The 24,137-nt window shown below is 40.2% G+C and overlaps 1 long non-coding RNA gene and 1 pseudogene across 2 annotated transcripts in view; one reads left to right on the top strand and one right to left on the bottom strand.

Moving 5' to 3' along the window:
- The window catches only part of LOC132370455 (uncharacterized), a 35,984-nt gene extending 17,556 nt beyond the window's left edge, over window positions 1–18,428 (bottom strand). Inside the window, exons 1-3 of one of the 2 annotated variants that reach the window (XR_009504574.1) lie at window positions 18,349–18,428; window positions 13,272–13,466; window positions 7,579–11,107 (exon numbers count right to left, since the gene is read on the bottom strand). This is a non-coding gene — a long non-coding RNA (uncharacterized LOC132370455). Of the gene's footprint in view, window positions 1–7,578; window positions 11,108–13,271; window positions 13,467–18,348 lie in introns of those variants that run through there. The other variant, XR_009504575.1, reaches the window with a different exon arrangement.
- Window positions 18,429–18,597: 169 nt separating this feature from the next.
- LOC132369766 (centrosomal protein of 78 kDa-like) overlaps window positions 18,598–24,137 on the top strand; it is a 32,386-nt pseudogene continuing 26,846 nt past the window's right edge.

Genomic DNA, 24,137 nt, shown 5'->3' with positions numbered 1-24,137 from the left:
AATGGAATATCGGAAAGCTCGAGCATTCAGTGTGAGCCCCATTGAACTAGGCCTCATACAACACTTTCCTCCGGGCCTCAACTTGTGACAGCCACTGGTTTTTTTTATAATATCTTATATGTATGTAAATTTGTAATGATTTAGTTAATTCCTGAGTTATGTGACAATAAGGAATCAGTCAAATTAGCACGACAGAAGTGCAGCTTAGCTCTAGGGACCAGAATCAAGGACCACAAAAACCTGTTAACCAATAAGTTTCACTTGTACTTTATGTTTAACAAGTGCTGAGGGTGAATGGGAAGTGAGGGAAAAGGAGTTTAACTCCATATCACAGAAACTTGCACTAGAATGAAGAGGAAAATGACCGAGTTCCTGGTTCAAGTCACTATAATCAGCTTAAATAAACAATAACAGCACATAAGAAAAACAAACACTATATGATAGGAACAATGGATAATTAATTACCAGATCAGGGAGGACAGATTACACTTGCTATGGGATTTCATTAAAGAAGGATTCCAAAAAGCACTGGCTTCTTCTGAGAAGATTGCTTAGAACAGGTAGCATTTAAATTGAGTCTTGAACAAGTATATAGGAAGGAGAGTAGAGGGTAGGGAACAGGCCTTCCGGGCAGGGAACAGGCACAGTGTCAGCAATGGCACAAAGGGTTTATGGAATAGGGAACAAAACTGGCTGAACACAAGAGTGCTACGTGTTGGGGAATATGCGGGAAAGGCTGGCTGAGGTGGGTTAAATGAAACATAATTAGACAGAAGAGAAAGTGGGTGGAAAGACACATGGAAGAATGTAGAAATCCCCTGAAGATGGAGGTCAGCATAATAATATTAAGAAATCAGTGGTTCTTCGACACTATATGAATGTCTAGGTTTAAAAAATCAGGGAAACACAATAAAAGAATAAACTACTGATATAATGATACGTGCCCAAATGCCAGATACCAAAGAATACACACTGTTCCCATGTATGTCATATATGGTGATAGAGGTCAGTTTAGGTGTTGCCCTGGGGGAGTAGGGAACAGAAAGTAGTAAAAGACAACATTGTAGGGTGTTAGAAATATTTTATAATACCTTGACCTGGTGTTGGATATATGGGTGCACAGAGATGTAAAAATTCAGTTATTAGCGATGCAATTGGTGTTTATTCTTTGTATGCATACATTAAAAAAAAAAAACTCCAGTAGGTTAATTAGGCTGTCAGTTGTATGAAGTAAATTTTGGTCAAGGAATAGCCAAGGTAGTAATGCAGTAATAAGTTATAAATGTGCTCACTGTGCTCTAGAATGTCACGATTGGAATACAAGAAATATGTGTAAGAAAAAAGACAAATATTCAATATTGATGGTTGAATGAGCTGAATAAATTAGATGACTCTCCTTTCAATTTAAGAAGTTTGCCAGTGTTTGGATACCTTTGAACAAAGAAAAAATGGAAATAAAATTTTTATTAAGCATATGCTATGTATCAATTCCTGACTTATATTTTGACACATATAAACATGGGAAATACTGCACCTTGTAACTGAGACAATGAAGATGAGCGAGGTACCTGGTTTTGACACTAGAGGCTGAGAAAACAATCAGCTCATAATCGTAAGATGTTTGAAGTCGGAGGAAAAGAATCAAGAGGAAATAGTGGTAAGTGCCAGGAGCTCCTGGAAACTACATAAGAGATAAGACCCCAGAATTGTTGAGCTTTCTCAGAGTTCCAATGACTCAAGTAAAAACAAGGCTTAAAACTGAAACCTGGGGATATATGTATACATATAGCTGATTCACTTTGTTATACAGCAGAAACTAACACAACACTGTAAAGCAATTATACTCCAATAAAGATGTAAAAAAGAAAAACAAAAACTGAATCCTGCAAAGTAACAATTGTTAGGACAAACAGTAAAGAATTATAAGAAAAATAATCACATGCCTGTCCCAACAAGAAATATCCTAAGCTCCATCTCAGCATTTCTCCGATTGGCCTTTCACAAAATACAGTCCCATCAGCTGAATATAGGTTTGTCAAGTAAGTGTGAGTAAGACTGAATTAAAAAAATGAAATCAATTCCTTCCTCCAAAACTTTTCAGAGTATATAATGTAACAAAGTGAAACTTGAATTTCATGTCGGGGTGTAGAGTACGGCTCTTCCCAAATGCTTTTGTCTTGTAACTACATTAACATCATCAAAAACCAGTGTTCCTCAGGACAGAGATTGTGAAACGCTGCTCTCATCATGTAAGATAACAAGTCCTTCTCAAAATCCATTCTTCCTTCTGCCCTTTCTCATGTTGTCCCTGCCACCTGGAAGGTCTCTCCTAAGCTCCACCTGCCAAAACCCTACCCAACTTTTAGGATCCAAGAGATCATAAAAGGCTTACATTACTAAAAGGCAGAGAAAGAAATCCCTTCCTAGCGATCTACATTTCCTTCCTAGGGAAAAGAAAAATTGTAAAGTATAGCACAGTGACCTTAAATCTATGAATGTAACTGTGCTGTGTTACTTTGAATTCTGTAAAAGTCAATGTGCTACCATATATATGGATATGAATGTTTGATCTCTTACAAGTAGAACTTGCTGATAACTTTCATCATGAGCGAGGTTAATGATTAAGGGAGTCATCGTGTTTGGCTCAGCCCTTATACCCAGGGAATATTAAAATTGGAAAGGTCCCTAGATATTAACAAATCTATCCACCTCATATTCTAAGTAAGGAAACTGAGACCTTCATAGATCGGATGTTTATATTAACAAAGAATAAGGAAATAAGATATTGGCAGATCTATCTTTTAGATTAAGAATTTTGAGATTTTTGTAGAATACTAGGACATTATGTCCACTGATATTGAGACAATGTGTTTCTTAGTCATCATTTTCTATTGCAGTGACCAAGCGAGGTGGTAGCCAGTTGTACAAGGGGAAAAAGAAACCTTTAGAAACTCCCAATTTATATACACAAGGAAATCCATCATTCATGTTATTTAAGCTAACTGGATGCAGTTTATCAGCTACATTGAGTAATGGTGAAGTGAAGTGTCTATACAATTAACATGTTAGTTTGTGTCATGAGCTCCCTGTTGTTCAAGTGAGTTAATGGTTAGCACTCAACTAGGCACTTAGAGTCCATGATAAAACTGGACTAAATGTTTATCTGTGGCATTTTTATTCTTCTTTGGTGCCCTTAGGCAGGATTAGCTCTCTTATGTTTTGATAAATTCAAGTATTAAACAAGGCTAAGGTTTCACAAGTTCTTTGGCCTAGACATGGGGGTAAGGAGGACCAATGAGCTGGAGTGCTTCTAGATTTAAGAATGGTCAGATTGAGGAAGAAGAGTCTTATGCCAGAGGTGAAAGAAGACTGATTATAATTATCTATTTTAAAAAAATTCCAAACCTTTTCAATGTTCTAAAATGATCATGAAGTACATGGGTATGTTAGGAAGTAAGGGAGTCAACCAAGAATATTCTGTAAGAGTTTGTAGATGGCAATAAAATGACAAGGAAAATAGAGAACATACTAGAAAAGGTTTCGGTTAGCCATAATAATGAAGTCAGAAGGAGAAGAAGAAGAAGAATGACATATGCAATGGGAAAGAGAAAGCAAGAATAGAGAAGCAAAAGGGAAAGTAGAAAAATGAGACAAATTTGGAGAAGGAAATGAGGGAGAAAACTGGGTGAAAGAAAGAGGGAAGCACTGATGGTAGATCAGATGACACTCAAAAATTAACACGATGCACATTTAAGATGTGCCAACAATGGCCATGGTCATTACCCTCAAATAATTGACAGTATGTGTTTCAAAGACATTTATAAATAGAAAATGCCATTAAACTAAGTGCCAGTGTATAAGTGTTCATGGAATTGTATGGGAGAATAAAACGTCCCCGTCAAAGAACCAAGAGCAAATCTTGAAGCACCCAGTAAAAGCCCATTCAAACAAAAAAGCTTTTCCACTTAAACTTGAAAATGTTAACTTCCCAAGAGACCCCCTACATCAAACACTGAGGCTCATTTGGCAGTAAAAACAATAACATTCACCGAACAAGAAATCTAAAACAATAGTTGTTTTACCAAAAAAAAAAAAAAAAAAAGCTGCTAATTAGTGTCTTTCCTGTTTGAAAGAAGGGGGTGGGAAGTGGGCAGAAGACCTGATAGGAGAGATAAAAAGAAAAGTTTCCAGTTTGACAATCAAGCTGTCTTCTGCATCCATTTCATGTCAAGACCACCAAGCCAATGTGGAGGCTTTTTCCTCCTTTTCTTTTCATGAGACTGATCACAACCAGCACTGCAGTGTCCATGGAATTAAGGAATGCTGTTGCCTACATGTGTGAATGAGCTGTGAGTAAAGTACTGAAGTAGAGAAGACCTAAATGGAAACGTCCTCATGAATGTCCATGTGGCTGAGCAGGAAGTTACCCTGTCATAGATGTGCTAAAGAAGAAGAGTTGGGTTTTATTTTATTCACTTTTCTCTGGACTCTGTTGAATGACTGTCATCTACAAGTTCAGGCTACTTTCTGCTGAGGACTAATGCACTGGGAGAGCTGAGAGAAAACTGAATAATAGAGCTGTCTTTTTCTTGCCCAGTTCCCCTTACTTTCCCAAACTCAAAGTCTTTCCCTAACTCTTTCTCCTTTTTATTGTAGTAAAATGAACATAACACAAAATTCAGCATTTTGATCATTTTACAACTCACTGTACCATTCAGTGGAATTTAGTACTGTCACAATGTTGTGCAACTATCACCACTGCCTAGTTGCAAAACATTTTCATTACCCCAAAAGGAAACCTACACCCATTTTAAGCAGTCATTCCTTATTTCCCTCTCTTCCAAACCCCTGGCAACCACTAATGTATAATATTTTCCGTGTGTATGGATTTGCCACTGCTGGACATTTCGTAGAAATGGAACCATACAACATGTGGCCTTTCGTGTCTGACTTCTTTCACTTAGTTGCATCCATGGTGTAGCATGTATCAGTAATCCATTCACTTTTATGGCTGAATTCCCTGATCCTGTTTTCTTCATACTGTTTGAATACAAACTTAAAAAGATGTTGAGAGTGAAGCTCTGTTTTAATGGCACATCTACTAGGCCAATTCTTTAAAGAAGGTGAAAATGGAGATATTGTTGTGAAATGATAGTCGTTGAGAAGCCTCAGCCAATTTGATAATGGAAAGTTTGGAAAATGTTGCAAAAATTATCTGCTTTATATTAAAAGGCTTTTAAACCAGGATTCAGGAGGTTGTCTTTTTCTTGCAGGTAACATAAATGAGTCAGAAGAAACTAACTGCCCTTTAAAACAGATTTTGAAAGGATTCTATTTATTCTTAGTAGACGAATGGGAGTACAGGTTGTTCATATCCAATACGGACTCCCTGTCCAAACACTGTTTATCATTCTAGCCACCCCTATCGAATTATATTTCTTGAGAGTAATGCAGCTTAGTTCCTACATATTACTTTTTAAAATTCATCTATCAAATCCATTAATACAGTATAAACAAGAGAAGTTCATGTTTCAGTGCAGTTCAAATATCAGGTATAAAGAACCCCCCAGTAAGAAAAGGAATCCTATATCTCTTGCCAGAATGTGGTCAGCTCTGGGGTGCTTTGCTAGCTGAAAAACACTTTTATTGTTCAGAGGATAGAGCTTGTTTAAGAGGGATGAGAGCCAAAACATTTTAAGTACTTGTATGTGTTTAGAACAGTGCTAGGCTATCTCATACACTGTATCAGTCAAGGCTCACCATTTTACATATCTGAAAAGCGAAGTTAAAAGTGTTGTAGTAGGGCTTCCCTGGTGGCGCAGTGGTTAGGAATCTGCCTGCCAATGCAGGGGACATGGGTTCGTGCCCCGGTCCGGGAAGATCCCACATGCCGCGGAGCGGCTAGACCCATGAGCCACAACTACTGAGCCTGCGCGTCTGTAGCCTGTGCTCCGCAACGGGAGAGGCCGCGACAGTGAGAGGCCTGCGCACCGCGATGAAGAGTGGCCCCTGCTCACCGCAACTGGAGAAAGCCCTTGCACAGAAACTAAGACCCAACACATACAAAAATAAATAAATAAATAAATTTAAAAGTGTTGTAGTAACTTACTAAAAGGCACAGAACCAGTAAATTCGAGCAAGAATTCAATCCCAAAACTGTCACACTGAAGTTTGAGCTAATACTTGAGATTAATAAAAATAGCACTAAATTAAAAGTTCAGAGATATGTTTTATTTCATACTCTTTCACTAACGCTCTTTGGAGATCAATCATTTCATTTATATGGGCCTTAGTTTTCACAACTATAATAGTTGGAAGCTTGACTAGATGATCTCTACGTAGTCTTCCAGTTCTAAAATGTTCCACTAATTTGGATTCCTACAATAACTGCCTTTGCAATATATGCATGCTGCCACCAAGTAGCAGAAGAGAGTACTAGTTCCTTTTTTATCCCTAGTGGGGAGTGCATTTTGACATCAGACTTACCCGTCAATAGTACAGCCTGTTAATATAACTATAAAAGAACAAAATAATCTGGTATTATTTCCTGTAAAGCAGAAGCTTTACATTGTGTCTATGAATCGTATCAGAATCACCTGTAGGTTTTTAAACATAGAGGAAATGCAGAACCCATTGAATGAGAATCTTCAGAGATGGGACTTGGGCATCTGGATTTTTGGTCTCTCATCATTTGTGTATTTTATTTTATTTTATTTTATTTTTTGCCTATGTACAATATTTGTCACATCCTCTTGAATCTTTAACAATTTCTTTTTGTTTTAAAATTTTAGAATGTTCCATAATCTTCACGTAAGTTTCATAAGGTGTTGTCTGTTATGATTATTCAACCTTGTGCTTCTCCTGGTTAAAACTTCTTATCTTCTTTCTTTCTTTTTTTTTTTTTTTTTTCTTTTTTTGGGCCCTGCCTCATGGCTTGCATCATCTTAGTTCCTGACCGGGGATTGAATCCCAGGCCCCAAGCAGTGAAAGCACCGAGTCCTAACCACTGGACCACCAGGGAATTCCCAAGACTTCTTTTATAAATGACTTTTTTCCCCATTCTAATTCTTTCCTGGGATCACTTTCATGTTTGAACATTAAACCAACCTTGCATTACTAGAATACAGCCAATTTGATTGTGATATATTACTGCTTTACATACCATGGATACAGTTTGTGCTTTTGTTTACACATTTTGCATTCATGTTCAAAAGAGAAACTGGCCTGTGATTCTATTCTTGTAATATTCTTTTTAGTTTTCATCTGAAGCTTATGTTGGGATTATAAAAATTTGGAGCAATATATTCTTTTCTGTTTCCTGGAAGATTTTTATGTAAGATTACCACTATTTCTTCCCTAAATATTTGGAAGAACTTACTTGGAGAGCCATTTATCCCTGGAAATCATTTTCTGTAAAGGTACTTAAGTACACAAACAACTTTCTGAGTAGATATAGATTTTTTAGATATTTTTTCTTTCTTGGGTTAGTCTTGTTAGGTTGCATTTTTAAAGAATGTGTAATTTTGGATGAATTTGCAAATTTATAAATATAAAATTATCATAATTTTAACAGCTTTATTGGGATGTAATTTACATACCATAATTTCAACCCTTTAATGTATACAATTCAGTGATTCTTAGTGTAACCACTAAAAGACGTGTGTAAGCATCACAACAATCCAATTGTAGATTTTTGTCCCCCCACAAAAAAACCCATTACACATTAACAAAGTTTTTTCATTCTCCTCAACCCTCTCAGCCCTAGGCAACCACTAATCTCCTTTCTGTCTCTACAGATTTGCTCTTCCGGGCATTTCATATAAATGGGACCATACAATATGTGATCTTTTGTGAGTGGCTGCTTTTACTTTACATAATGCTTCCATGGTTCATCCATGTTGTAACACGGATCAATATTTCATTCCTTTTTATAGCTGAATGCTATTCTATTGTATGGATATTCCACATTTTGTTTATTCATTTGTCAGATTGACATTTGAATTTTTTCCACCTTTTGTTTTCAGAAATATGCTTCTGTGAACATTCACATACAAGGTTTTGTGTAGACAGAAGTTTTTATTTCTCTTAGGTATATATTTAGTAGTGAAACTGCTGGGTCATAGGGTAACTCTATATGTAACACTTGGAGGAACTGTCAAGCTGTTTTGTAAAATGGCTGTACCATTTGATATTCCCACCAGCAATGTATGTGGGTTTCAATCTCTTGTCTTATAGCCTAGCATGTCATCTATGCTGGAAAACATTTCACGTGTAGTTGAGAAGTATGCATATTTTACTGTTTGGTTGAGTGTTCTGTAGACGTTTATTAGGTCTTGCTAATTCATAGTGTTGTCCAATTCTTCTATATCCTTATTGATCTTCTGCCTAATTGTTCTATCCATATTGACCGTGGAGTACTGAAGCCTCTACCTAATGTTGTGGAATGATCTATTTCTTCCTTCAATTCTTCATGTATTTTGGTATTTTCTTCTTCATGTATTTTGGTTTTATCTTATTCAGGGCACATATGTTAATAATTTTTGTATCTTCCCTTTTTTTATCATAAAATGTCTCTTTTCATATCTAGTAATTTTTTGTTTGTTTTAGAGTCTAGTTTTTCTGGTATTAGTATAGCCACTTCAGCATTCTTATGGTTGCTATTTGCATGATGTATATTTTTTCATCCTTTTACTTTGTTCACATTAGACCTTTGAATCCAAGGAGTGTCTCCTGTAGAAAACATGTTTTTAAACGCAGTTTGACAATATATGCCTTTTGATTGTATTGTTTAATTCACTACATTTAGGTTTTATTATTGATAAGGTAGAATTTATTTATGTCTAACATTTTACCTTTGGTTTTCTACATGCCTCATGTTTTTGTTTTTTGTTATTTTTGTTGTACCTCCATTTTCCTTTTATATTAAGTGGATATTTTCTATTGTTAACATTTAATTCCTTTAATGATTTTTAACCACTTTTTTGAGTAATGGCTGCACTAGGGCTTATGTAATACATCTTCACAGAATCTCTTCAGATTTATAGTAGCTTCATTCCAGTGAGAACCAGAAACTGTACTTTTAGAGAGCTGTATTCCTTTCCCTCTTTTTTGTTTTTATTACATTTATATATGTTACATACTAAACAACAGATTATTATAATTATTACTTCACACAACCTTATCTTTTAAAGGAGCTTAGAGAAGAAAGTAGAGCAAATAAATATTTATAGAGTTTGCTGGGTTAATCTATTTATTTACCATTTCTGGCTCTCTTCCTTTCTTCCTGCAGATTCAGGTTATGATCTGCTGTCATTTTTATTCTAATACAGCTTTGTTCTCACTGCTTTCTTTGTGCCATATCATCAAATGTATGATATTTCTTTATGTTATATACAGAACAATCAAAATATAGTCATATTGTTTATGCACTTACTTTTAAATTAGTTAAGAGAAGAAAGGATAAGAAATTTGAAATTACATTATCTTTTATAATTCCCTACACAACTGCTCTAGTCAGCATTCTTTGTTTTGTTTTTATGGCTTGAGTTACTGCCAGCTATCATTTGAAGAACTTCCACTAGTATTGCTGGTGAAGCCCGTCTGCTAACAATGAATTCACTCAGTTTCTGTTTCTGTTTCTGTTTCTGTTTCTGTTTCTGTGTTAAGAGTCTTGATGATATGTTGTGGAGTGTTAGGAAAAACTAAAATGCAATGTACTATATGATGTATGTTTTACTGAAATGGCTTTGTCAAATTATAATGATTTATGATAGAAATCACCTAAAGCTAGCATCACAATTCTCCAGGAATGTTCTGTAGAATGCTGCTGTTAATGATGAATATATGAATCCCAAAGCTTTCATTTGTATTGACCTTATCATCATTAATTCTTCTCCCAACAATGCCATAACTAGAGTTGAGTTCTAAAGTGTACCTTCCTCTTTTCCCATAGAAATTGTCCCACAATTTCAAAAAGTTCTCAAAGGTGAAAAAGTGCACACAACGTTTATCACATTTGCAAATGCCAATGAAAATGCTAAGGTAACACTGTGCAAAATGCAATATTCTTCTGTGAGAACACCCAATGTTAAACAAATACACGTATTCTAAATACAACTTAGATCTGTGACATGTTTTGGCCAATGAAGTGTGAGCAGACATGATGGCCTTAAATGAGTTGCAGAGGTCTTAAGTGGGCTTGTGTGGTTGGGCTCACCTCTTACGTTTCAGTGAACTTCGTGAGAAGACAGGGCCTGGGAGCTGAGGCCTCACAGTTGGGCTCCACAGTAAGATGTGTGGCACAGACCTCAAACTGACCCAAAACATGGAGCAATACCAGCCATCTAGAGGTCGAAAAGAGAGCCACTGCAGCTAGCCCATAGGTCCAAGAAAAATAAATTCTTATTTATGTAACTGAGTTTGGGGGAGATTTGTTCCAAAGCATTATCACAGCAAGAGCTGACTAATACAACATCCTCCAAATCACTGTTATGTACATGGCTGCCACCATGCCTACATGTAAGGCAACTGCGTACTCAAACTTTGAGAATTCTTGAATTCTTGGTGCCTCCCCAACACAATGTACATGGCTAAAGTTTCCCCAAATAACTTCACTAATGTACCACAAAGATCTCCCTAAACTTTCATTAAATGTAATGCAAAGTTCTTTCTATTCATTTTCTGTTTCTACGCAGTTAAAATGCTTTGTATCAATCTAAAAGGATGGAAAATTGGAACAAAGCATCTTTGTGGATAGCTGTTTTTTTTTTTGAGCATGTCCCATTTTTTTTTTTTTAATTTTAGCAATTTCATGTATCTTTATTTATTTATTTTATTTATTTATGGCTGTGTTGGGTCTTCGTTTCTGTGCGAGGGCTTTCTCCAGTTGCGGCAAGTGGGGGCCACTCCTCATCACGGTGCGCAGGCCTCTCACTATCGCGGCCTCTCTCGTTGCAGAGCACAGGCTCCAGACGCGCAGGCTCAGTAATTGTGGCACACGGGCCCAGTTGCTCCGCGGCATGTGGGATCCTCCCAGACCAGGACTCGAACCCGTGTCCCCTGCATTGGCAGGCAGATTCTCAACCACTGCGCCACCAGGGAAGCCCAGCTGTTTTTCACAAAGGAAAATTACAAACAAAACAGGCATTTCACTGAGTGTAGAGCACTAATGCCCCTAGTGCCTCTAAATGCCAAGTGAACAAAGGCACTTAATAAATATTGAATCCTGCTCTCTCCACTTGAGAGGGAGAGCAAGCTATTCGAAAGTGGTGGAGGGATGCTCTTAGCAGCTATTTGCAACATTCTGTGAGCCTGGATACTGTGTAGCTACAAAGAAACCTTTCGTCTAAGGAAACTAACTAAAGAAACTTGACAGTGGAAAAAGAGAGAAAGAATGAGAGAATACCTTTCTCATGGTGACTCATTCACTTATTCGTTCATTTACCAAATATTTACTATGTGTATAATACTGTGCTGAGAACTGCACAGAACACAGAGATGTACCCCCGTTCTCAGGGAGGTTAGATACCAGTGAGGGAGATAAGATGCAGATGCCTTATGGCAGTTCCACATATGTCTTGTTAAACTATTTCCAAGTTCAGGGGAGAGAAGGGATCCAGAAATTGCTTGGATTCTCAGAGAAGGAGGTGTAAAATAGATTGACTAGAAAAAAAAATTAATGTCATAGGTAGATATGAAAGGGAGCAAGGATGCAGAGACAATTAGACCCAGTTATTTCTTTAAAAGTCTAGAAAGTGAAATTAAAGCCCAATTATGGAGGGTCTTGAATGTGAGTCTTAAGAGTTTGGCTGTATTGACAATGGGTGCCATGGTCGGTTTGGAAGAGGGCAATGGCATAACCCAAGAACCTTGGGAGGTGTAATAGAGGTTGTAGGGAGGAAGATAGGAAGACACGCTATTATCCGAAGCAATCATCGTAATCCAGGTGTAAAATAATAAATGGTAGAACCGGAGTAATGGCAACACAGATGGAAGGGAGGAGTATGAAAGACACTAGAAAGAAAAACTGTCAGGGCTTGGTCCTTGATTGGATACATTCATTTCTCCATTTAACAAAGGTTATCAGTAACTGTGCTACTCGCTGGGAATCAAGAGTAAGCAAAACAGTCATGATCTCTTCCTCACGGACCATATGGTAAACACCTATCTAAAACTGGATGTGAAATGGGATGAAGGCTATAAGCGAGAGGTACCTGGTGTTATGTGAGCTACAGTAGGGGGATGTGATGAGTTGAGTAGGTAAGGGGATACTTTCTTGACCAAGTGACACATGAGAAGAGATGAGAAGGATGAGGAGGCATCAATCAGTTGCAAATTAAACAGAAGGACATTTCATGCAGAGGGGCAGCATGGGCAATGTGCCGTTATAAGTATGCAGGCCTGAAAGGAGGCCACTGTGGGCTGGATGATTGAGAATGAAAGGAAGGAGGTGCAAGACGAGGCTGCAGAGATCATACTCCATCCTGCCCAGGGGATGCCCTGCCCTACAGACTAGCGCACCCAGAGTGCCAGTGCACAACAAGATGAGAAGCTTGCTCTAGAATGCAAGTCAACACACTGTTCCTTTCATCAAGAAAGTCTTGCCTGTTAACCTAAACAGTATATCTAGTGGACATATGATTTACCTTCTGAAGCAAGCTCCTTATCTTACAGAACAGCAACAGTTCTCCACCAGAAGCCAGCCTGTGACTCCACACTTTAGACCACTGTGAGGAGGTTTGTCTTTATCCTAAGAGCAATGGAAAGTCACAGAAGGATCTGAAGAGGAGATGGTGGTGTCTGCGTCATGAAACATGGATTGGAAGGCAGCCAGAGTTAGCAGAAAGAAGACGAGGAAGTTTGTGTCTGAAACCTTACTTTCTTGGTGAAATAAGAGGTATGCTCTTCAGGTGAGAGAGCAAGGACACACAACAGAGTCTAGTGGGACATGAAAAGAGTGGAGAAAGAGTCATTGGTAACAGCCATAAGTAAGGGAGTAGAAAAAAAAAATGCGGAACACATGTCAGTTAAAATAAGACAGCCTATGTTGTTGACATAGCTCTGTGACTGGATCTAACAAAACACATTGCTCTGAAAGCAGGTCCAGAGAAGATGAATGTTAGAGATGAGCAGAATGCATCTGCAGTGAGGTTCCATGGGAAGGTAAAATGGCTTGGCAGTCTGGGTATAATGTTGTCGTGATGGACCAGCAGTCAACTACAGGGAATCAGGGGTAAAATGATAAACTGTATTTTAGTCAAACTTACACTCACCAGAGCCCGGAAGGAGGAGAGCCCGTGTCTTGTACTGCCCAGTAGCCATGTCAGTCCCAGGTCAGGTACCTGCAGGGAAGCCCAGGCATCTTGTCTTGGGCCAGGCATGCACCTGGCTTGTCAGAGAGTCCCAGAGGTGCTGTGGGGAGGCAGCTTTTGCTCACCATGTTCAGGGAAGCTAGAAAACACCAGATGCTGAAAGGAGAACCAAAGTCACTATTAAGCCATAATTAAATGTAAGGAGGGAAGAGATGATCAGGCAAGCCTTGATTGCCAGACAGAAAATAGGTAAGCTTGAGGAAAACACATTTTAAGTTAATCTGTTACATGATTAATTAATATGATAAAGCTTCCCTGAGCTTCATCTGTGGGCAGTAGCTACAAGGTGCTAGTAATGACTTATATGGAGAATAGACGAGAAAGTTCCAGGAGTCATAAATCAGCACTTCCTCTGTACCAACATTGTGCTAGGCATAGGGAATATAAGGATGAATGAGACACGGTCCCTGCCTTCAAAGGGCTTAGAGTCTATGGAAGGAAAACTATCTAAAAAGATGCTTATCGCTGGAGACATAATTATTATGATACAGGGATGTCAAGGAGCAGAGTAGTGAGGCACTAAACAAGCAGAGGAGGAGAGATGAGGGTTAGGGAAAGAAGGCCTCCCAGGGAAGCTGGCCCCCAACCTGAGGCTGGAAAACAAGCGGATGTCAGCTCACTGAAGAGCAAGCAGAAGAAGAGGGTCTTAAGTAAAGAAGCAGCATCTGTAAAGGCCAGGGCAGGAATGATAGAACATCAGAAACTACAAGCTGGTCCACATGCCTAAAGAAGACATTCAGGAAGGAATGTAGCCAGAAGTAAGACAAAAGAGGTAGTCCAATCGTGAAGGAGTTTATATGCCAAGCTAAGGAACACAGATCTGATGCTGAGGACAACGAGAAATATACAGCTTTCCAGGAGGCAGTTTGATGTATGGAGAGAGTTATCTTTGTTAGAAGACATCACCCTGGAGGGGGAAGTTAAGCCTGAACAGGAAATAAGATCACCCAGAGAAACTGTGAAATGTCCAAAGGGGTGGACGCTGAGGATGGAAACCTAAAGAACACCTACACTGAAACTGGGTAAGCAAGAGACACCCAAGAGTGAGACTGAGAAGAAGGAAGTGGAGAGGGATAAAAAAATCAAGTGGCTTGATGGAAAATGCAGAAGAGGGAGCTTCAATTAGACAGGAGACTACTACATTAAGTGATGCTGGAGACTAAAAAAAATGGATGTAGCAACACAGAAATCATACTGACAAGGATTCCCACTCTCACCACTTACATTCAACATAGTTTTGGAAGTCCCAGCTGCAGCAATCAGAGAAGAAAAAGAAATAAAAGGAATCCAAATTGCAAAGGAAGAAGTAAAACTGTCCCTATTTGCAGATGCCATGATACTACACAAAGAAAATCCCAGAGTCACCAGAAAACTACTAGAGCTAAACAATGAATTTGGTAAAGTTGCAGGATACAAAATTAACACTCAGAATTCTGTGGAACTTCTTTTTTTTTTTTTTTTTAATTTATTTATTATTTATTTTTGGCTGTGTTGGGTCCTCGTTTCTGCACGAGGGCTTTCTCTAGTTGCGGCAAGCGGGGGCCACTCTTCATCATGATGCGCGGGCCTCTCACTATCACGGCCTCTCTTGTTGCGGAGCACAGGCTCCAGACGCGCAGGCTCAGCAGTTGTGGCTCATGGACCTAGTTGCTCCGCGGCATGTGGGATCCTCCCAGACCAGGGCTCGAACACGTGTCCCCTGCACTGGCAGGCAGACTTTCAACCACTGCGCCACCAGGGAAGCCCTGTGGAACTTCTATACACTAACAATGAACTATCAGAAAGAGAAATTAAGGAAACAATCCCACTTATCATTGCATGAAAAAGAATAAAATACCTAGGAAAAAACCTACCTAAGGAGGCAAAAGACCTGAACTCCAAAAACTATAAGACACTCATAAAAGAAACTGAAGGCAACACAAACAGATGGAAAGATATTCCATATTCTTGGATTGGAAGAATCAATACTGTTAACATGACCGTACCACCCAAGGCAATCTATAGATTCAATGCAATCCTTATCAAAATGTTAATGGCACTTTTCACAGAACTAGAACAAAAAAATTTTTGAATTTGTATAGAAGCACCAAAGATGCCGAATAGATAAAGCAATCTTGAGAAAGAAGAACACAGCTGGAGGAACCATGCTGCCTGACTCCAGACTCTACTACAAAGCTACAGTTATCAAAACAGTAGGGTCCTGGCACAAAAACAGACATATAGATCAATGGAACAGGATAGAAAGCCCAGAAATAAACCCACGCACTTATAGCAATATACAACAAAGAGGGCAAGATTATGCAATGAAGAAAAGACAGTCTCTTCAATAAGTGGTGCTGGGAAAACTGGACAGCTACATGTAAAAGAATGAAGTTAGGACATTCTCTAACACCATATACAAAAATAAACTCAAAATGGATTAAAGAGCTAAATGTAAGACTGGATACTATAAAACTCCTAGAAGATAACATAGGCAGAACACTCTTTGACATAAATCACAGCAATATCTTTTTGGATCCATCTCCTCAAGTAAAGGAAATAAAAGCAAAAATAAACAAATGGGACCTAATGAAACTTAAAAGCTTTTGCAAGCAAAGGAAAGGATCAAAATGAAAAGACAATCTACTGAATGGGAGAAAATATTTGCAATGGATAGGACAAATATGGGATTAATAGCCAACATATAGAAACAGCTCATAAAACTCAACATCAAAAAAAGTACCAACCTGATTAAAACATGGGCAGAAGAACTGAATCGACATTTTTCCAAAGAGGAAATGCAGATGGCCAACAGGCACATGAAAAGATGCTCGACACTGCTAATCATCAAGGAAATGCAAATCAAAACTACACTGAGGTATCACCTCACTCCTGTTGGAATGGCTATCATCAAGAAGAGCACAAACAACAAATGTGGGCAAGGATGTAGAGAAAAGGGAACCCTGGTATAGTTGGTAGGAATGTAAATTGGTGCAGCCACTGTGGAAAACAGTATGGAGGGTTCTCAAAAAACTAAAAATAGAACTACCATATGACCCTGCAACTCCACTCCTGGGTATATATCCGAAAAAAACAAAAACACTAATTTGAAAAGATACATGCACCCCAATGTTCGCAGCAGCAGTATTTACAATTGCCAAGATATGGAAGCAACCTAAGTGTTATCAAGAGATGAATGGATAAAGAAGATGTGGTACATATAACCAATGGCATACTATGCAGCCATAAAAAAGAATGAAATTTTGCCATTTGCAGCAAAGTAGATGGACGTGGAGGGCATTATGCTAAGTGAAATAAGCCAAACAAAACAAATACTGTAGGATATCACCTATATATGGAATCTAAAAAATACAAACAACTACTGAATATAATAAAAAAGAAGGAGACTCACAGATATAGAGAACAAACTAATGGTTGCCAGTGCAGAGGGGGAGGAGGGGGCAATACAGGGGTGGGGAGGTGAGAGATATAAACTACTGGGTGTACGATAGGCTCAAGGATGTATTGTAGAACACAGGGAATATAGCCAAAATTGTGCAATAACTGTAAATGTAAAGTAACCTTTAAAAATTATATAAAATTTTTTTCAAACAGAAATCATACTGAAAATTGGAAACAAGTTAAATGTTCATCAACAGGAAAATACACATATAAATTATTGTATTTCCCTACATGGGAATCTTACATAGTGAGGAAAGTACATGAACTACACAGATCTTTATGTGTCAGCATGATGAACCGAGCAAAGATAACACTAAATAAAGCAATTAACAAGAGAAAACGTAGTAGAATACTATATGCTGTTTAAGAATACTTAAAAACGTAGCCTAAATAGAAAGACATCCATGGCAGTGATGGAGACCAAGTTCAGAAGAGTGGTTACCCAGGGTCAGCTGGGGAGTGGCTGTGTTTGGGGAAGTGGTTACAGCAGGCTCTTCAACAGGAATGGTAATGGTTCTCTTCACACGCTGGCTGGAGGATGGAGGAGTGTCTGCGATGTTATAATGTGAGCACGCTGCATGTAAAAGCCATTGCTGACCACATCTAGGGGATCTGATGCGCGGGAGCTGGTAGTGGGTGGAGGCATCCAGAATGTGGTGGTAGAAGAGGAACGTTGTACACGTAACGCCTAAGGCCTGACCAGAGGACGACCACTGTTCTAGAAACTGGACACAAATCCAACTTCTACAGCCAATGTTAAAAGACAAACTGAGGCATATTTAAAATTTTAAGACTTTATGTGAGCAAAAATAGATTCAATTCAGGCACCACCAAACCGGAAGTGGTGAGGAGCACTCCAGCCACAGGAGCTGCAGAGATTTTTATTTTAAAAGGGCAGAAGCAAAGTAAGGAAATGACTGATTTGCTATAGCTTTAAAGCCTAATTGGTGGTTTGGGACTGGTCGTCCTCAGCGGTGTTCGTCACCCTGAGGCGTTGACAGGCTTAGATTTTGATTGGTTTACGGAGGGGGCCGCATCACTAGAGCCACCGCAGGCTAACGGCCTCCTTGCAGGGTTAATTTACTAACACCAATGGTCTGAGTCCTTCCTCTTACTCAGTCACTTCACTTCCTACGCCTCAGTTTCTCTTCTGTAAAGTGGATATTCAGTAGTAAATTCTCTGTGGAGGTGTCAGTACAAAACAAAGTGATTATTAGTAACCACGATCATGTCCTGAATGCATGGAACACGTCACCATTTGCCAACCATCGTGTCAAGTCAGCAGAAACTACAGAAATAAAGAGCTCTCCACAGAAATTCACACACCCGTGCACCAGGTAACGGACCACAGGCAGACGTTCACTCAGCCTTTCATGGGTCCCTCACGGAGGGCACGCTCTCTCCTGGGCGGGGCGAGCACAAACATTTGTCGGGAGTTTAACTACTTTTAAAATGCGTTGATACAACCATGTCTCACTTTTGTTTGGATGAGTCAACAAACGCTTTTTCGAAACCCCAAATTCTCCACACCTCCTACCTTTCGCGCCGCCCTGGTCTCGGAGCTCCCTCCACTGTTCCTCAGGCCGGGTCCCCATGGCAGGTGGGGCTGCGTGTGACGCACGGCGAGCGCGGAGACGTCCTCGAGCCCCGCCCCCATGGGCCCGCCGGAAGGCTTAAACTACAGCCCCGCGGCGCGCAGGGTGTTGAGGCCGGCGCCAACAGCCGGTGATGCGGAGCGCGAGATTGCGGTATGGAGGGGCCGACCTAACTGGGGCCCGTGGCCCTATGTCTTTTGGCTACGACGGAGGTCCTGCGCACGCTGCGGGGCCGCATCCTCTGGGCGGTGGGCGCCCGAGGGGCCTTGAGGCGAGCCGGGGCCCCCAGGCGGGTGTGGGCATCGTGTCCGCAGCCAGCGTCCCCGAGGCCGCGCTCGGGCCATGATCACTCGGTGAAGCTGCGCCGGAACAGCGCGGCCGACTTCTCGCGCTCTGAGGACCTGTGTGCGCTGCAGGACTCGGTGCCTCCGCCCGCCTTGCGCGCTTTCCTGCAGGAGGGCCTGCTGGACTTAACGCCGACCGCCTCCGCGGGGTGGACTGGACGCCATTCCTGAGCACCATCTGCGCCTGATCTGTATCCAGAGCTTCTTCCAGCCACGGCTTGGTGAGACAGGTTTGTAGTTCCTGCTTCCAGGGGCTCTCGTGTGGGCGCTGCGAAGCGGGGTTTTAGATGGTGCAAGGTGGAGGGTGGGCACTAGAACCGGTGCCCAGTGGCCGGGTGTGAGTGTACTAGACGGGGGGGTGCGGCCTAGGACTCCTGCCAGCTCGGTGACCCCGGCCGAGTGCTTTAAGGCTTCTAGGTCTCAGTGTTCTCATTTGGAGCACGGGCTTAACAGGACCCAGTCTCTGTGGCGGTTACAAGGATGCACTGTGTTCATGCTTATAGGCTCTACAATGTAGAACACTTAGCACAGTTTGGAGCATCGTTAATTTTTGCACAGATGTTACCTGGTCTGTTGAATGACTTTGTGTGGTACACACCAAGGCGATTAGGAAATGGATATATCCCTGCTTCATTTCCTTTCCATTAAAACAGGGCTCAGGAAAAAAAAAATCTTTTTTCAATATTCGTATCATGTAGTGGAAAGAGCACCGGTGTGAAGGCAGCTTAGGGTTTGAATTACAGGGCTTATGCTCTCTGTGGCCTGGGCAGGTTACTTTTGAACTGCAATCCCCACACTTGTAAAATGACATTAAAAACCACTCTTTCTGTGGGTTCTAACAATTAATTAAGCAGGTTATGTGTGTAAAGTATCCTGGCACTTGAATGAGTTATCAGAACCATGGGCTGCTGGAGACGATGCTTCTGCCCTAGGTAATCTCCCCTTCTACTGGGTGGCAGGTAAACACAAGCGCAGTACTCAGTGCTCTGCAAGAAGTGAGTTCTGGTGCTACAGAGCACAGAATCTTTTTTTTTTTAATTAAATTTTTATTTTATATTGGAGGATAGTTGATTTACAATATTGTGTTAGTTTCAGGTGTACAGCAAAGTGATTCAGTTATACATATATCCATTCTTTTTCAGATTCTTTTCCCATACAGGTTGTTATAGGATATGGAGTAGAGTTCCCTGTGCTATGCAGTAGGTCCTTGTTGATTACCTATTTTATATATAGTCGTGTGCATATATTAATCCCAAATTCCTAATTTATCCCTCCTGCCCAACTTTCCCCTTTGCAGAGCACAGAATCTTAAAAGGGAAAGTTCAGGGTAGGCTTCTTGGAGGAGGTGCCATCCTTTCTAAGGATAGTAGAACCTCCTGGGGTGGCAGGAGGGAGCAGTGTGTCAAAGTTTGAGAAGTATAAGAAAATATGGCAAAACTAATGTACAGGACTGGACCTCAGGGTTTGGGAAAGAAGTGAGAGTTGATACTGGAAACCTAGTGGGGCCCAACAGAAAGGGGCCTTATTTTTCCTGTCAGAAGTTCGGATGTTTATCCTGAAGGCTGTGGGAAACCCTAAAGAACAGTAAGATGGACTTCTGGATTAGAAGCTCACTCGGACCTCCATGTGGAAGGCAGTTGATTGGGTGCAGGGTGAATTGTAATCTAAGGGTCCCACTTAAGTTATAAAAGGTTGGACTGGATTTTGGAGATCAGAGACAGAATGGGTGGGGCCTGGTGACCAGTTAGAAAAGGGAGGGCAGCAAGCGTGGGTGACAGTTTACAGCTGCATCTTTCTGGGAGATACAGAGCACAGTAGGAAGGGATTGGGGGTGGGGAGAGGATCTTACTTCATCTTCAGTGCTTCCGAGGGGCCTGGTAGACGGGTCTGGGCCCAAGGTTCAGATCTGGGCTTTTTGGGAGGACAGGTGTTTGAAGGCATGGGAGAGACTTAGGTTACCCACAAGACGATACAAAGAATCATATGTCTGAGAGTTTTTTAAGTGAGTATATTTGAAGATGTTTATAAGCTGAGAGAAAGTAGCCAGCAGAGGAAGGATGTGAAGATTTAGGAGAGGAAATGATTGTTCATTTGTTTTCAAAAAGCTGAATACCTATCGTGTGCCTGGCCCTTTTCTAGGATCTGGAGTTCACACCATGTGTTATCTCTTCTGCAAGGGCAGTTCAACTCATCCCCTGGTGAAGAGAAGTCAGATTATTCTTTGCATCCCATTCAGGTGTAAGAACTGTTCTGTACCTCTGAGGGGACTTTACTTAACCAGAGTAATAAGTTAGAAATCAAAAGAAATGAGAGCTGGAAGGAACCTGAAAGGCCACGGTACTTAATTTTGCCTAATATTTGACATTGAATGTAAGAAAAGTTTATTGCAGAGCCCATTCTCTTCAGAGTTCCTTCACTGAACTTTCTTTGTGTTTTTCATCCAGTGGGTCTAGCTTGTAGATTTTGGCCTCCTCCTAAATTTGCTTCTTCATCCATATTATATTACAGTTTGCCCGGACTATGGCAGAAGCTCCTGGGTGGTTTTGCGGCCCCTGGGCTCATCAGTTCCTCTAAATTCATCTGCCTACTCGGGTTGAGTGATCTTCTAACATAAAAAGATACGCTTAAAATAATGCTGCTAATGGCTTGCCCACACAGAGTTAGTGCATACTAGCCGCCCAGCGTGTGCTCTGCACAGAGGCGTGTAGTCTGAACTGTGCTCGGCCAAGCCTCGTGGGGCTCTTTGACCCTGAGGAAGGGGATCTTTTTGTGATCACTCCCTTTATCTAATCGGTCCTTCAGCAGCGGGGCACCTTTCTCTAATCAGCGGAGGCACCCTTACTCAGCCAGTGGTAGCCCCAGGCCTCATCACTTGTGGGATACAAGCCAGGCTCTCTCCCAGGCTTGCTTCGGCCAGCATCTCTATTTTCCTTTCTGTCTCTTCTCCCACTTGGCCCCCTGGCCTTTAGTCATCCCCACCTGCAGTATTTAAAGTGCCCAGCAGGTGTCGGGCTTGAGTGTCTGCACAGGTGCTCCCTGTGTAGGTAATGCACCTCCTACTCCAACTCTGCATACTCTCATCTTTTCTAGATTCTCCTTCAGGGTTATCATGAAGCCGTCACTTAGATATAACTTTTTGCCTCCATAGGAACCTCTGTGCACAAAGGTTATGGTTCTTTATCTCATGTGATTGAAATTTTGAGTTTATACATCTCCCTCCTTAATGAAGGCTTTAAGGGCAGGAGTCGTTTCTTATCCTTAGCACAGAGCAGATGCTTTTTTTTTTTTATTTAGATGCTTTTTAGTGATGATAAAATATATGGTTTAAATCACTCATTTTACAATAATTTTGGTTTAGGTTGTGACAGAAATAAAGTTTACAGAAGTCGTGTTCCTGCGATAAGAAATAAAGATGTGACCTTGCAGTTGTGTAAAGCTCTTAAAAGCTGTGTAAGTGTGTCGGGCGCGCTAAGGAACCTGGAGCTAAATGGGCTAGTTCTTAGAGAGAGCGACTTAACTATGTTAACAAAGGTAAGCCTTCATTGTGTCCTGCCAACGTTTGATAGTTGCTTTTGGAGCAGACTAAAGCAATAAAATTTTAAACTTGTTCTCCCCATTAAAGGGATTGAATAAATCGGCCACTTTGGTGCACCTGTGTCTTGCGAATTGTCCACTTGGAGACGGAGGTTTAGAAAGTGAGTTTCAGTCTTGGTTAAGTCTCTTCTCATCAGACTGGTCTCGTGATATCCTACACACCATGTTACTTCCTGTCTACCTTTTCTTGGTGTCGTTCATGCCTAGGTTGTCTCCTGTGCCTGCTCAAACCTTGGTCCATTCTCATTTGTACCGTGGAAGTTTGTCATGCCGGATACCGTCAGAACTAATTTTACTTAAGTTTGTGTTAAGCCACAAACCACACATTTTGTATATTTTCTGTTTTTTTGTGTTTGTCTATATTTTAATGTTTCTCTTCAAGAAATATTATGGGAAGGGAAATAGCAAGATGTAAAGAGCAAAAAAGTCATCATTCTCTTTAAATTGTTAGAACATGTATCTGCAATCATAATTATAACGCACTGTGGTATGTGTTAAAATAGGAAATATATGTCACGTCCCGTAAGAGCAGCAAACTCAGTGGTGTTAGTGGGAGTGTGTCATGGAAGTAATCACAAAGCAGGTGACTGTTAGTTGGGGTCCTGAAACATTAGTGTGTGTTCCCTGTGTCCAGTAGTGGTCTGGAGGGGTAAGGAAGCCTGCCTTTCAATTTGAGGGAGCAGAGGGTTTGAGGTCCTCTCTCTTCTATTGCTCTAGTATACTGCATAGCACCTAATAAAATACTGGGTTTATAGTTGACATTTAAATCGCTGATTGATCATCAAGATTGGGAAGTATCCTTGGAAATGAAAATAGGAAGAGTCTTAAGATTTTTAGGTTTTTCTTTTTTTTCCTATGTCTCAAAAGGTATGTAGTATTTTACTGAGAGGTTGGGAATAAAGTTTGCAGTATTCAGTGTATTCAGTTTTAGTATCTAAATAGAATTAAACTGCTGCTGTAAACTGGAATAACACTTTGTTACTGACAAGTTTTCGAATGCATCTGTTCGTCAATTACCTGTTTGGGAAGATTGTAGTTAATGATTTTAAGAATGTGGCTATAAACCTCCAATTGACTCAAGAAAAGCAAATAAGTCAAGACTGACAAATGTATAGGCTCTTCATCTTATTGTGTGTGTGGCTTTTTTTCTTTCTTTTAGTTATTTGTCAAGGCGTAAAGAACTCTACCACTCTTAAGACAGTAAACTTCACGGGGTGTAATCTGACATGGCAGGGAGCAGATCACATGGCCAAGATCTTAAAGGTGATTTTTTTATGTTTGAACTTTCATGAAAACACATGTGATTGAAGCACATTAATATATTGATACAGATGGCAGTTCATTTTTGTCTTTTGATACGTGTGAGTGCAGCTTTCGTTTTGTTGAAAGAATATGACCGGTTTTCAGTTTGGGATTCTGCCATTTAGTAAAGATAGTCCACTTAATTTTAGAAATAAGAGATTTAATATATAATAATATTTTAATGTATTTTTAGTTACTGAAAACATTGATTGTGATACTGTGAAAAAACTATGCCATTATAGTCTTCAAGACTTAAATGAATCAAGTGTTTACTAGCTGCTGTAGTTTATAAACTAATAAAAATCACTACATCTGCAATTAGTAAATACAGTTTTTAAAATAATGCCTTAACAACTTTACAGTGGTTATAATTACTGTATTTAGGCCTAAAGTTATTTACTAATTTGACATGAAGCCTTCTGAAGAGTTTGATGGTGCAGATCAAGGGTAGGTAAACTATGGCTGGTGGGCCAGATCCAGCCTGTCGCCTG

Source organism: Balaenoptera ricei, chromosome 8 (genome assembly GCF_028023285.1).
Source record: "Balaenoptera ricei isolate mBalRic1 chromosome 8, mBalRic1.hap2, whole genome shotgun sequence".
Lineage (NCBI taxonomy): Eukaryota > Metazoa > Chordata > Mammalia > Artiodactyla > Balaenopteridae > Balaenoptera > Balaenoptera ricei.
Note: the sequence above shows the minus strand (reverse complement) of the source record. Positions and strands in the feature narration are given on the sequence as shown.